This window comes from Rhea pennata, chromosome 3 (assembly GCF_028389875.1).
Source record: "Rhea pennata isolate bPtePen1 chromosome 3, bPtePen1.pri, whole genome shotgun sequence".
NCBI lineage: Eukaryota > Metazoa > Chordata > Aves > Rheiformes > Rheidae > Rhea > Rhea pennata.
The window spans coordinates 41047919-41061732 of record NC_084665.1 but is presented as its reverse complement, the minus strand read 5'-3'; the positions used below and the strand labels follow the sequence as shown (position 1 = coordinate 41061732).

The 13814-nt window shown below is 41.6% G+C and overlaps 1 protein-coding gene across 1 annotated transcript in view; it reads left to right on the top strand.

Moving 5' to 3' along the window:
* KIF26B (kinesin family member 26B) overlaps positions 1 to 13814 on the top strand; it is a 302239-nt gene that overhangs the window by 72920 nt on the left and 215505 nt on the right. The gene's annotated exons all lie outside the window — the stretch shown is intronic.

Genomic DNA, 13814 nt, shown 5'->3' with positions numbered 1-13814 from the left:
TCACAGAACTGCAAGGTCCTTCACAGTACAAATATCTGTGTAGCAGAGGTGATCTCAAGAGCCCTGTTGTCTTGGGTTGTTTTTCAAAGTGAAAAATGGCCTAAGAACTGGAGGATCAGAGTCTGAACAGAAATAAATTGGCATAGTCCATTGACTTTATTAGGTGCTAGGCTGATGCTTAAAGTTTTATCCAAGCTTCTTTAAAATCACCTCTGGAAGAAAAAGGCATAGTATTTTTTTCTATACTGTTATTTTGTAGAGCATTTCCGTGTGAAATAAAATGACTAATTTTTTTTTCTTATTTTTTCTTGTATCACCTTTGACACTGCCTCTGCATAGGTATCACTAGAAATCATGTACAGTGGTCCTACTTCTGGGGTGGTGTAAGCAGTCGGTCAGAACAAGGTCATTCTGCTTTCGCTATGCTCTGTGCGCTCCAGGATTTCCAGACATAGGGATTTGCGCTGGGAATGCATGCAAATGAACCACCAGTGGCAGTTCCTGATGTTCCGTTTTGTTTTTTCTCTGTGGCAAATGGCTTAGACTGTTTTCCAGTATTTTAGTTATTCTATATTCAAAAATTAGTTGCAGTATTATGTTCATTCAAACCGTTTGATAATTTTAGGATATTTTGATACCCAGCAGAGAAATACACAATCTTCCAAAGGTGATTCAAAGCAGGAGGTAAACTACAAGCTCAGATGTGCTCTTAAAAGTAACCCATTTTCCTCCTCTATCTATAATGTGAGCCTACCAGGCTCAAGTGACTATGTAGTGCCCCATCTTTGTATATCCTCTGTTTTCATGACCTTATGATGCTGTCCAAATGCCATTCAGGTATGAATTGACATGAAAGTTTTTGGATCATATCTACTCTTTTAATGCCTAACGTTACAAGTGTGAGGCTCTTGGTTATACAGCTGTGTCACTGAGGAACTGCTAATACTGTTTGTTGTGTCTTTTTGAGGATGTGTGTAGCTGGCAGCCCTCCTGGAGAGGTGAAAACTGTGGCAGCAGAACTAGAAATGTCACTAAATCATTCAACTTGATGGCTTGTGAGTGTGCCCCAAAGCTGGCTAAGCATGTGGGCTGCCATGATGTGAAGATGTGGTTGTTATAGACTCAGTGTTGATTCTTTTTAGCGTGTGCTTGCACTAGGAAAAGCCAGTCCCAAGTATTTGCATTTTAGTAGCACTTACACTGATAAAATAAAATCATATCCCCAAATAGATAGATTTGTCATTGAGGGATCACTAAGTGAAGGTGCTTGTGACAAAGTTCCAGGTCAGCAACACTAGTATTTTCTATGCTGAACTTTTTATGTAATGGATGAACCTCCCCTTCATCAATAAAAGCTTCACCTTGCTGACTGTTTTGATTTTCTTTTCCATTTATTTCAACTTCTTGCATCCATTTTGTTCACTCTTGCATATTTATTTTTTTTCTCCCTTGCTGTGTTTCTGGTCTTATGTTAACTGCTTCATAAGACACTATAACTCTCACTCTGGATGGAGAAAAGTGGATATCTTTTCAGTTCATGTAGGGAATCTTGGCAGGGAAAAAAATGCACTCCACACATGAGTGGGATGTGACTTGCCAGCTGGTAGCAGTGGATTTGGTTTTCTGGTGAAGCATAATTGCTTCAGAGTATTTGGGCTAGATTTTCTAGTTTCGTGTTTTGTATGGTCTCAGTCCCTGTTTGCTGATGCAGTCTGGAGTCCAGTGGCTTGTCAAATGTAGCGATGATCTGTATGGTAACATGAGAGGGGAGAACTTGGCATGCACACTTGCTAGTCTGTAGATTTGTAATGCATTTAACGTTATGTGAGATCAAAGCAGAGAACTAAAACTTTATTTATTGATGTATTTTATTGAAGAGTGTTCATCCAGTAGAGGAAATGGCAGAATTTGACGGCTATCTCTTAGCTAGTCCGTACTGTATGGAAAATACCTTGGGAGGCAGGAATCTGTATCTTTCATTATTTATACATGTCTTAAAGCGTTAAGGCATATATCGGCTTGATTTGCCTCGGATTAAAAGGTGAAATTGATATGCGCAGAGGGAGCGCAGTGCGCAAAGCCTTCAGCTTGATAGAAGCGTTTCCCCACTTGCAGGATGCTGGAGCACAGGCAGCTCCTCGGCAATGCAGCCTGTCCTCCCGCCTCTGACTGCGGATGAAATATGCAATCAAGCCTGAGTAGCTCCATGCTTGGGCTTAGCATAACGAAAAGACTGATGAAAATTCTAGCATAAAAGCTGAAGCTACAAGCTTATTGTTCAGAATGAAACTACAAAAACTGCTCGTTTTTGAGGAAGACGGAGCCCTTGTGCGGCCAACTTGAGTGAGTTGCAGTAATAGTCATTGCAAGACTCCTTGTTTCCTGCTCCACATGCAGAGTCATTTCTTTGACTTGTTTTTCCTCTAACAGGTAAATTTGTGGTTGACTTCTGTTGATGTAAATACCTGGTCTATCAAAATAAATGCTGATGCTCTATTTCATGTGCTTCTCCATCTGTCAGAAGACAGAAACTAACAGCATTTAGTTCACAACTGGAAGATGCTTGCATACAGCTGTTGTGATTTAGTAAAACTTCTGCAGAACAAAATACCCACTTTCATAATGGCTTCTCACTAGTGTTCACATTTTGCTTAGATTAATACTCTCCGTCTGTTAATGGTCAAGCTTCTCCTCCATAATGTCAAAAAATTATCTGTTAAAATCTTTATTGTACTCACAGCTGATAGTAGGTTGGTTAGAAGTTCCATTAGTAAAACTTTCAAAATCTTCAGCAGCCAGCGCTTTCAAAGTCCTAGAGACTTTCAAGCTATGCCTCAGTTGTGAGGCTGATAGACATGAGTTGTTTTGAAGAAGCAGATACTGAGGAAGGGAGAAACAGATAACTAACTGGATAGTATTAATTTGCTTGGATACCTTATCAAAGGTTGCTTATGGAAGAAGAGCCTACTAAAAGAGAAGGATGTAATTTTGAATTAGAACCTGATTTTTTCCCCTTTGCAGGGGAAAGGGAGTTAAGTCGCAGCGTGCAGTGATCTTCTAGCATCTCCTTAGTGGTGGCCATGCACTACGTTTGTTGATAATAGTCTGAAGTGCCATCTACCAAGCGATGCCATGTTTGATGGGAGGTTTTTTAAAATCACAAAAAGCTAGAATACAGTAAACTTGAGGTGTATTTGTATAGTACTTCTTCAAGAGTGAAGGCATAGAGACAAACTTGGGGAGTTTGTGAGGGGGAAAAGCTGAAAGAAAGGCAGTCTTGGAACTTGGTCCTAGTGGAATTGGTGTCAGCAGGACCAGACCTTGAGCATTTAAAAAGATGTTGAACAATTTAAACACCTAAAAACCTTCTCTTATTGCCTGACTGCAATGCGAGTTGTTTATGCTTAGAGGCAAAAAAAAAAATGAACTTGTTCTTGCAAGCTTTGGTTTCTTTGGGTCAGTATTTTATATTGAAAAAAAAAAGACACTAATGTGTTTCAAATTAAGGTAATTTGAAGTTTTGAGTAGGAGCTTGCTAATAAGCATAATCAAAAAAAGATGTGTGGGGCAAGTCACATAATATCTGGATTTGCTATTATGCTATTATTTTCCCCCGTCTCTCCCATCCAACCCATGTGAGAATGATCTACATTTTTTTTTTTTTTTTTTTTTTTTTTAATGTAGCTTACATACTACAGTGGTATCTTGAGCTGGTCGCTTAGATCCTTGGGGAGCTTAGGAAGGAAGGAGAGTGCCCTACAGGGAGCTCGGATGCTGCCGGGGGAGAGGAGGCTCAGCACCCTGTTTGCCCGCATGGTGCCTCCATAGGCTTGCACGAGAGCTGAATTGGTAGAATAGCATAGTAGCTAACATGTGAAAACTGAATGTTGCGTCGGTGTGGAGGCTCAGTCGGACCCTCTCTGGTGCCGTTCAGGGAGCTCCGCAGCGGCGAAGGGGATGTAGAGGGGCTGCAACAAGGGCACTGGGGCAGGGTGCCTGTCAGCTGGGCCTTTCCATGGCTCAGTGGCAGGTGTGACTGCCACGTCTTTCCTGTGGGATTTTCCACACCCAAAATGGCTGTGACACCACTGACAAAATCATCTTTGTCATTTCTTGTTCTATTTGCTCTTGTTTGTGCGGATCTTTTTAACATGAAATAAGACACCTTTGCAGAAGGCAAAGGGACACTATTTCTGTAGGTTACTGCATGTTATAAACCATTACAAGTGAAATACCTCCTTTCCTATGGAAGTGCTTTGCAGCCTTGTATGTGCTGCATCAGGAGCCATCAGACGGTGGACTCTTTGCTTTACCCTTAAAAGTTCTTTCTGTTTTAGACATTGCTCCTAGCAATGCCTAGTCAGCCTCTTCTCTGGACTCATCTCCTGAGTAAGGTACTAAAAGCTGCAAATGAAATGTAACCAAAGAATCACTTACTGGGATGAGACCTAAAGGCATTTCAATGTGTTGAATCAAGATATAGATTAAAAACCTTTAAGGTGTTGTCCCAGATCTACTGGGATCTTCAACAGAACTATGGCTACTTCCCACCCAGGCAGAGTATCTGCCAAAAGGCTGTGCTGCACCTTTTCCCACATTTGCTCCTCCAACGGAGTATGCCTCTGTGCCTTTCACAGAAAGCATCACTGTTCTGTGCCCAGCTGATACTTGTGCAGTAGGTTTTTTCTGCTCTGTCACTGTAAAGGAAGTGAGAAGATTTCCTTTTCTGGGGAAGGGAGGAAGAGTGACTTTTAGAAATCTTGCTTGCTGTGTTGATTCTTCACATTGGCTTCCTAGGTGCCAGCATAGTGAGTGTGCCTAAAGAAGGGTCTCTGGTGCCTCCCAGATGGAGGTTTGGTACCCTGCCCAGTTTGCCGAGGCTGTTCTGCCAGGTACTGTAAGCCAGTGCGAGGGTCTGGATTGCTCCAGAAGAAATGAGAAAAAGCATTACTTTGCTTCCCTCGCTTGCTTTCTACCAAACACTCCCTGGCCCTGTCAGGCTTAGGGACTCTGGCAAGGCGAATAAAGGAAATGCATGTTTTTGCATTTTCGGTTTGGTTTCATGTTGACAGGAAGGAGGCAGAATTATTCTTCATTGAACTACAAGTTCTGTTATTTAGGTTAAACAATTCTAAGCGTGATTAAAAGGAATAACTTGCACTGTATTCCAACCTTTGGGATTTATTTTTGTATTGTCTTCTGAAAGCTGACTTTGTATGTTATGAGGCAGCATAGGAGATCTTCTGTGTCAGTCTTTTTGACTGCTGATGTCAATGTGAGGGCGCTAACTGTAACATAGAGTTCAGGACAGAGACGTTCTGTGCTTATTTCTGTGTTAGAGTGCTCAGAACACCTTACACATTTGACATGGCCGATATTGTTGCTACCAAGAATAAATGTGAAAACAACTGCGTGTAAAGCCTGTCTGGGAAAAGGGGCAAGAGGTGAAGAGAGGAATTGGAGATTCACATTTACTGCAGAAGATGGTGTGCAGTGTTCTAGCTGTGCAAGTTTAACTCTCTCCTGAAAGAAAAACCTTAATACGTAGTAGTGTAGTCAATATTTAATTTAAAAGAGAAGCTATAAAACTCTAAATGTGTATGCACACATTGAACTTCATAACAGTTATATTTGCAGTGAATTCCAAGTGGTGTCTCTTTTCACGTCCCTTAAGTTTTGCAAGATAATAAATTGGCGAAATGCTACAGAAGCGGATGCTAAAAAAGGTCTCTGGTGGAGTTTTGTGAACATCCTAGAAAATATTCTATGGATGGGAACACGGAAGAGTGAGTTAAATTACAACACTAAATGTATGGTTTAGCTGAGAGAACCAAAAACGTTTAAAATTGGGGAAGAAGGGGAGGTAGGGAGAGTCAGGCTTCCCAGTAACTCTAGCCTGTTGGTCCCTATGGTAATCAGTGGAGACCTCAAGGCAGACTCTGTAAATGTTAATAAAACAAAAAGATCCTAATGTTTTAGTATCTCTCCTGGAAAAGTCTCAAAGACCTTATTCATAGCTTGTATAGAACTGATAAACCATGTGCAATAATTTTGGATACAGGCTGTTAGCTGGAGCCATAGATCTGATTACTAATATTAAACTATACAAATGCTTGGAAAAATAGCTAAAGTGATTAATTAAAAATCTCATGAGAGATTCGATTTTGCATTGCAACTTTGTTTCCATCTGTAAATGAAAGTGTGGTAAAACAAAAACCTCCAGTTAAACGTGTTATGTGGATTTGGAGTATGCTTGCAAAATGGCCTTTTGACATGTAGAAATCAGGTCCTTGCATGGGTAAAACGTACAGCTCCCAGTTTTTAAGTGCGGATTATTTTTGTTACGAAACACAGATAGTGCTCGTGCAAACTTGGGTAGTTAGCTCACAACATGCAGTGTCCTCGGGCTATTGTGCCTGTGTTGCTGCGTTCATAAAAAAGAGTAAATAAAATATAATGAATGATTTTTTTTTTTTTTTGGAAGTGCCTGCATTACTTCTCATGGCTTATGAAGGGGTTCAGGCACCAAACTCCAGGTTTCAGATACTGCTGTGGGAGCTAGCAGCAAAGGCCAAGCACGGTGGTTAACATTGCCACTTTGTGAATGCTGCTGAAAGCTGTAGGGGCCCCTTTCGCCTCTGCTGCTCTGCTCAGAGCCCTTCTCCTTGCCGGCAGTCACTCCCTCCCCAGTTCAGTGCAGCTCTTCTGCTACAGCGCTAGAAATAACGAGGTTTGGTCCTAATTCCAGTCCGCTGAATTCCTTAGTCCTTTTCTGTCTGCTTCAGAGAAGAGCAAAGCAATCTGTTGCAAAAGAAAATAATTCTGGGAGAACTGTCCAGGTCTGAGTGAATGAGAAGGAGCTAAGATATGCAGGAGAGGTAAATAGAGACTAATATATTATATTAATTCAGGTGACCTACACTTTGGAAATGAAAGCGTAAGGCAGATAATGCAGTAGCTGGAAAGCTTGCTTTCTCACAAATGAAGCTGAATTTCTTTACTGTTTTCTTTCTGGATATCTAACTTTCAGTGATAAGAAATTTAAGCCAATACAATAACAACTCCTTGTTTTTTCTCCTCCCCACACTGTTGTTCCTTGAAGGTTTCTCCAGGGTGGTGTTGACACTTTTCTGATTTTTTTTTTCTTTTTCCTTTTGGGATCCAAATGCAGCTGTCAGCTTGTCTGTCAATAAAAAACAAAACATTTTCTTTCAGGATGTATACATTCTGCAGGTATGTAAGCTTCTATAACATACGATTACTCTTTGATGGCAGCTGGCATTCTTATAAGGTGTTTCAGGAGGCCACTGGTTTACTTCACTGATCACAAATCATTTTTGTTGAAGGAGGTACGTCTCAGTTTCCTTCCATCGGGTGGTGTGTGCCATGTTTCATTTCTGAATCTATAGAGCTGAATCAGTAAAGCAGAACCTGGAGTTTGGAGGGCTGCTGCCTCCAGCTGATGGATTGATCGCAGGAGGGGAGGTAGGAGGGGGAACCTGCAAGCCGTGTATTTGGGGACAGTGCCGCAGTGCCAGGAGCTAGCCCTGCCACTAACAGCTTCTTCCTTTCAGATGCCATTCCCATTTCCCCATGGATTATGCTGTGGCTGTGCAGCCCTGTATTAGTCTGAAGTCATGATCGGTGTCTTTAATCTTTACAAAGGTTGGAAGTCCATCTCCTCCCCGCTGGTTAGCCAGCTTTTCAGCTGACACTGTAACCCAAGGAACAGTGTATTTGGATTTGAGGCTGGCTAATGTTACCAGGCTCTACTGGAAGCTTTTTCTCCCCCCTTCCCCCTTTCTTTTCTGTAGCGTGGCTCACTTGGGGACTATTTGGAAAAAGATTTGTAATCTTAGCCTTCATCAGACCACACAAGTCAAGAGGCCGATCCCCTCTTGGGCTTGTCAGCAGTCAGCTTATTCAGGACAGAACATGAGCTGTGGTGAGAGTGGGGGAGGTATGTTTTTAGCCCACACTTGTAGATCGGTGTCACGGGGGGCCAGCAACACCGTGCTGTTTGGCAGGGAGGACTCATTATATGTCTGTCCCCTGTTGTCCTGCAACCGAGGCTGGAGGCTTCTGTTCTGTGTGAATGTGGGAGGGGAGGGAAGGGGAGTGGAGGAAAGTGCTTGGTCTCCTTCAGCTCTGAATGCCTTCATTGAGACCCTGATGAGAGAGCACTTTCCAACCGAGCCCCTTCACATCCTTCACCATTTGAACTGCTTGGGATTTTATGAGGGTGCGGAGGATGGGATACAGGCTGTGGTAGCTTGGGGTCCTTACCGCCAAAGTGAGTACTTTCAAACAAACATATCAGTGCTGAACTGATGTGGTGTTTAATTTTTGAGGGTGTTTTTTTAATCAGTAAAATCAAAAGATGGTATTCAAATACTCCAAAACTCCAAATATCACAAATCTGTGACTATAAAGGTATGTATTGAAACAGAACATGTACCAATGCGGAGTGCAGTAGTAGTTTGTCCATGTTGCTTACTCCCAACTGTAAGTCTGCGGAAGCAGCAGTGTTCCCAGTGGGCCGATCAAGGGCCACAGAATCTTATTGCACTGTATACCATGTAATAGCAGTATGGATGGGTTACAAAATGATTGCGGGAAGGCCTAGGGATCTTTTTGAATAAGGCGTTTCTAACGTTCTCTCCTTTTCTCCCCACCCCCAAAAACATGGCTGCAAAATGCTAGTAATTCAAAGGGCCACGTCCTGCTTCAGTGGAAGGTGCCAGAAATGGTACCAATGGCTAATAAAGATTACTTAACTTATATGACACTTTCTTGTCCTTGACTGCTCTGTCCACATAGTTGCTTTTTCAGTTGGCTTCAGACCCATGAATGTTTGTGCTATACCCATGTCATCAGCTGCCAAGTGACCAATTGCTTCTGGACCCAAGCCAGAACCTTCCCTCAGAGTTTCCTTGCACCCTGCAGATGGATCAGCATGCGTTAGTGCTGGTGTGGTAGGTGCCTTCCAGATCGTGCTGCAGTGGAGCAGCCAGAGGTGGGTCCTGTGACATCTGCAAAAGGCACGGTGACCGGAGCTGGACTCCGTTCTTCTTGCTCCACGCGGTGCTGCGCTCCACAGCCTGACAGCTCCCATCCTGACCACAGCTTCCTATCTGCACTCTGCATCTTCCAGCATTTACCAGTCTCTCAGCCCAAGTCTCACCTACCCTTGGCCTGTGCAACCCTACCCTGAACCTGCCTCTGCAGATGGGGACCGAGTCTGCTGAACTGGAGCTGAAGTGTAAATTCGCTTATAGTCCATATAGGAGTGTGCTCTTGTGTGCGCACGCTCGCTCTCTTGCACACTTGTGCACGCTCTCTCTTGCTCTCTCTCTCTCTCACACACACACACACATGCACGCACATTTTTAATGAGACTTAAAAGAAAAAGGCAGTGTGTTAAAGGCTTGTCATAACGCACATTCTGCCACTTCAATTATGCTGGCATATTAAATAGTACAAGTGCCCTAAGGCTCGAGAACACAGCTTTTCCCGATATAAAGGTTTCCCTGCAATACAGTTTATTCTTTTACAGTATGTGAAATGGTCAAGAAAGTGTAATTCTGATCCCCCTGAGAACCTGCAGATTCTTGTTACTTTTTTCTTTTTGGGGGGACTTTATGTTTTCTTCCTTTGCATACCCCAAATAATTATACAGTACTAACCAAACATAAGCTGATCTTGCAACTGGAATGGAAACCTGCAAACAACTTTGCCCCTGAAATTATTCCCAGCTGAAAGATGGAGGTGCACTCTTGCTTTTCCTGCCTTGCATAGTAGGTAGAATAAATACTCTTTCATGACTACTCTAATGCCTTTAGATTACTTTGACTGCCCAGGTGTTGAAAGCACTCGGCACCCTTTAGGATAAAGATTGTAACTTGTGTGCTTATTTCTGTTGTTTTTAGTTTGTTTTCATATGTCTGTAATTTTTCTCCAAGCAGGAAAAATACTACCTATTTAAAACATTTCATGTGAGAAATGTGTAGAATATGGGAATCTCTTTGATTTGCTGGAGGCATCAGAAGTGATAAAAATGTAAAGTGGGAGGGAGAGAGAGAAGTGTATTTACATACAAAAATTTTGCTTCTGAAGAAAAATGTCTTTGATATGTCACATCTTACTTTAGGGGTTCCAGGGATCACAGGCAATAATTACAATTTATTCCGTGCACACAAAAGAAATCAAGCAAAAATGTAATTAGACAATTTGATAATGGGATCATTAACAAGCTCTTAATGTAATTGTGTTAATAGAAGCAGCTACAATCTGTATCTGGTTACTTTCTGGTATCGCATCAAAGATGAGCAGCTTTCAAATGCGAGTGTGACCCATCCAGGGATGATTTAAAGTGTTAGGATAAATTTTCAGCATGTCGCACTGGGATTTTTCTTGCTCAGTTCACATTATTTGTAAAAACAATACCAGTGCTAATAACAACAGTGAATAATGCCGTGCGTGTCCAAAGTGGTAGGTACGATATTAATTACCCTGAACCTGGGATTAGCGCTAAGAGCGAAGCAGATGCCTCACGGCTGAGGGGCAAGAGCAGGGTCAGAGGGTATCTGGCTGGTTTGGGATCTGTGCACCTGGTAGGCCTAGGTAGCCTGAGGCAGGACTGTAAAGAGCAGTGCAGGCCAGGGGAGGCAGCGTGGGTATTGCGTTGCTGTGAGGAAGAGAGCAGGGTAATGGCGTTTCCTCCCTCTAAAAAACGGGGGATATCCCAGACAAAGTCACTGATGCATAGTTTGATCTGATGGGAGCTGGTGAAGAATCCTGAGCCAGGACTGAGCAGGGCAGCCTGTTTGTGGGTGAATAGCTTGGGGTGGGAAGGGGGTGGTGAACGATAAAAGGCCAAACGTTACTGAAGGGAAGAGACTTAGCAGATGGAAGTGAGACTGTAAGAGCCTGGGCAGGTAGGCAGAAGGGGACACAAGCTGCCTGTGAAGCAAGCGTCTGTCGCTACCTGGTATGTGGCTACTGTATGTAGCAGTAGCCCACTCCAAGCCTGGTACGTGTCAAGGAGGACATTTCAAAGAGGTGCTATTAAACTTCGGAAGTCACCACAGGATGTTTTTATGCATTTTTTTTTTCACCTGAGATGCACCATAAAGCCTTTTGGGAAAGCAGGGTGGGCTACAACATGGTAACAGAGATACTGTGTTCCTTCTTTTAGGTCAGCAGTTCTAAATCTTTGCTGAACCCATGAGCTGGACAAGACTTCAAATCTTCAAATTATTTGTAACAGAAATTAGTGAAGAAAAAAATATTTCAGGGCTCATTCACTGACATTTCCCCCGTTTCTTGGCTTCTGCAGTATGTAGTTATTTCTGAGAGACAGGGAACAAAGTGTCAGCCCATTACTTCAATCCAATGTGAGGTTATTTGTATGTTTGGTTGCACAGTGGTAGTACTGTTGCTTGGTCTGTGTTCAGTTAAATTGTTTTATTCTTCATGTGTAGAAAGCTGAGGGTTGGATGGTGATCTGCATTTGTTCTGTGTGGTCTTAGCTAACCTCCAGCTTTCACACTGTCCACTTGATGCAGGGTGCATTCACATCAAGGAAATACCTTCTACAGAAGGCATGTAACAACTCTGCAGATGTTGAGTTGCATGCTTTTTAGTTCAGTTGGGTTAAAAAGCTGGTGGAAATCTCCAGTCAGTTCTCGTGTGAGATATGACTAATGCTGAGTGATAAGAGTAGGTCTCTGTGCAGTTGGAATACTCCAAGTATACAAAGATTTGAGAATCAGACTCGTTCCTATTTCCAAATTACATGTTTTTAACATATATCTAGATAGTGCAAAATGAAAATGGAGAAGAGGCAAATATATTTCAATTTTTTATGTGCCTCTGACAGTGAATGTACATGAGAGATTTCATTATTTCTGTGGAAGTGACTGTTGTCTTTGTGATATACTTTCTAACGGTTAGAAACACAATTCATTTTCTGTTTTTGCAGATGGCCTGCAGATAAGCTCCATATGATTTGACTAAAGTGGGCAGGATTTTACTTATACTTGTGATTTCACTAAGATTAGGACTACTTGGATTGTCCAGAATTTTATTATTCAAGGACCCAAAAGAAAGTCAATTTAAATTAAAGTGTGAATTTCAAATGACTTTGTTAAAACTGCAGTAAAACTCTACATAGATGGGCCCTTCAGAATTTAATTGACCTTAATTAGTGCTATACTAATTTGTAGTGTACTGCTTCTAGTCAATCCTTATCCTTGACCTTTCCAGCTCCTCACCAGTCAAGTTGGGAAGAAGGGTAGAAATCTGACAGTGGCAGAAAAGAAACTAAAGAAAAGACCTTGATCAGAGAGTTTCTAGAAGCATATCCAAGATGAATGAATGTGAATGAAATCACCTTGGAAACTCTTTGTGAAGCAGAGGAATTGGTAAAATTGTTTCCAAAAGCTGAATGAATGAAAAGAAAACCAAGTGGAAGAAAGAAGATCAAATGTGTGGGCAAAACTCTTCATCCTTTGTAAAAGTCACCAATAGCATGTATCAATCTATTGTTAATTTTTTCTTCCCCAAAACAGTGATCTAGCCACTAATTCATATGCACCTTAAGGATGCTGATGTTTCTGTGTGGAGAGAAAAGCATAAACTGAACATGTGAGAATGTCTTAAAAAAAACCAGATAAGCTGAATAGGACACAGCATTTTGGATTCTTGGATGCATGTCAACTGTAGATTTGCTAAACTGAATAGATTTGATTTAAAAAAGTCATATACTGAATAGTTACCTTGAGAAGAGAAAGTTGTGAAATAAAAAGAACATTTTTCCTAATGTTTGTTTACTTAAAAGGGATATGATTCTGGTGTTTAAACAAGTTACAAGAGGTTTCAGCTTGCTACAAATCCCTTTAAAAATCAGGAGAACAGTAAGTCTATATGTGTCACAAATACTATCTTGACCTTCACACTTGTGATGTTTAGTTACTATTCTTTAGGTATGACAGCTCTTTGAGAAATCACTGGTTACAGTGTCAATAGTAGCTCAGTGCTGGCATTCATCAGAGAACTATAATGCTTTTACAGGAAAAGCAAGCTAAACTTTGAAAATGTGGAAGTATGTCATAGGAGTAATTACGACTGTAACTGTAACTTGTAACTGCTACTCAAAGTGGTTCAAATGATCTGTTGATTTGATGCTTATCAAAGCTTGGAATAATAGGGAAGTTTGAAAAGATCAAAGAAAAACTAATGTTATTCCAGTATTTTAACAGGTCTGTTCCATATAATTATAGCTAAGTCAGTCAAGCTTTGTGCTTCTCCCAGATGGGTTTGAAAAGGCAGTTACAAGATACCAAGAATAAATAACAGTGGCCTTATGAATGGCAATCAGAAAGACTTTATGAAAAATGAGTGTCATCACATTTGTACGCTGCTTTGGTGAAGAGCGAGATTAAATATTTTGTTGATAAAGTGAATAGTTCATAAGCTCTTGAAAGCATCTCATACTAACAATAGTTAGGTAAATTTGTAGCTGACCCCTAGTCTAGTGAAGAGGCTACAATACCAAGTGAGCTTTGTGGAGTGCCTGGAGACTTGAGCCAGGTGTGCCTGCGGTATATCTAGGTGTCATGTGTGACACTGGACTGCTTGTAGCAGTGATGCAGAAAAATATTGAGGGTTCAAGGTGGTTGATCAGTTGAACACAAGCTCATAGTGTGCCCTGGTGGCTAAGACAGCAAATGCAGTCCTTTGACATGCAGGCAGGAAAACGCCAAGCAAGGACGAGAGAATAGAGTTGCTGCTTTTCCTGCACAAATGAGGTT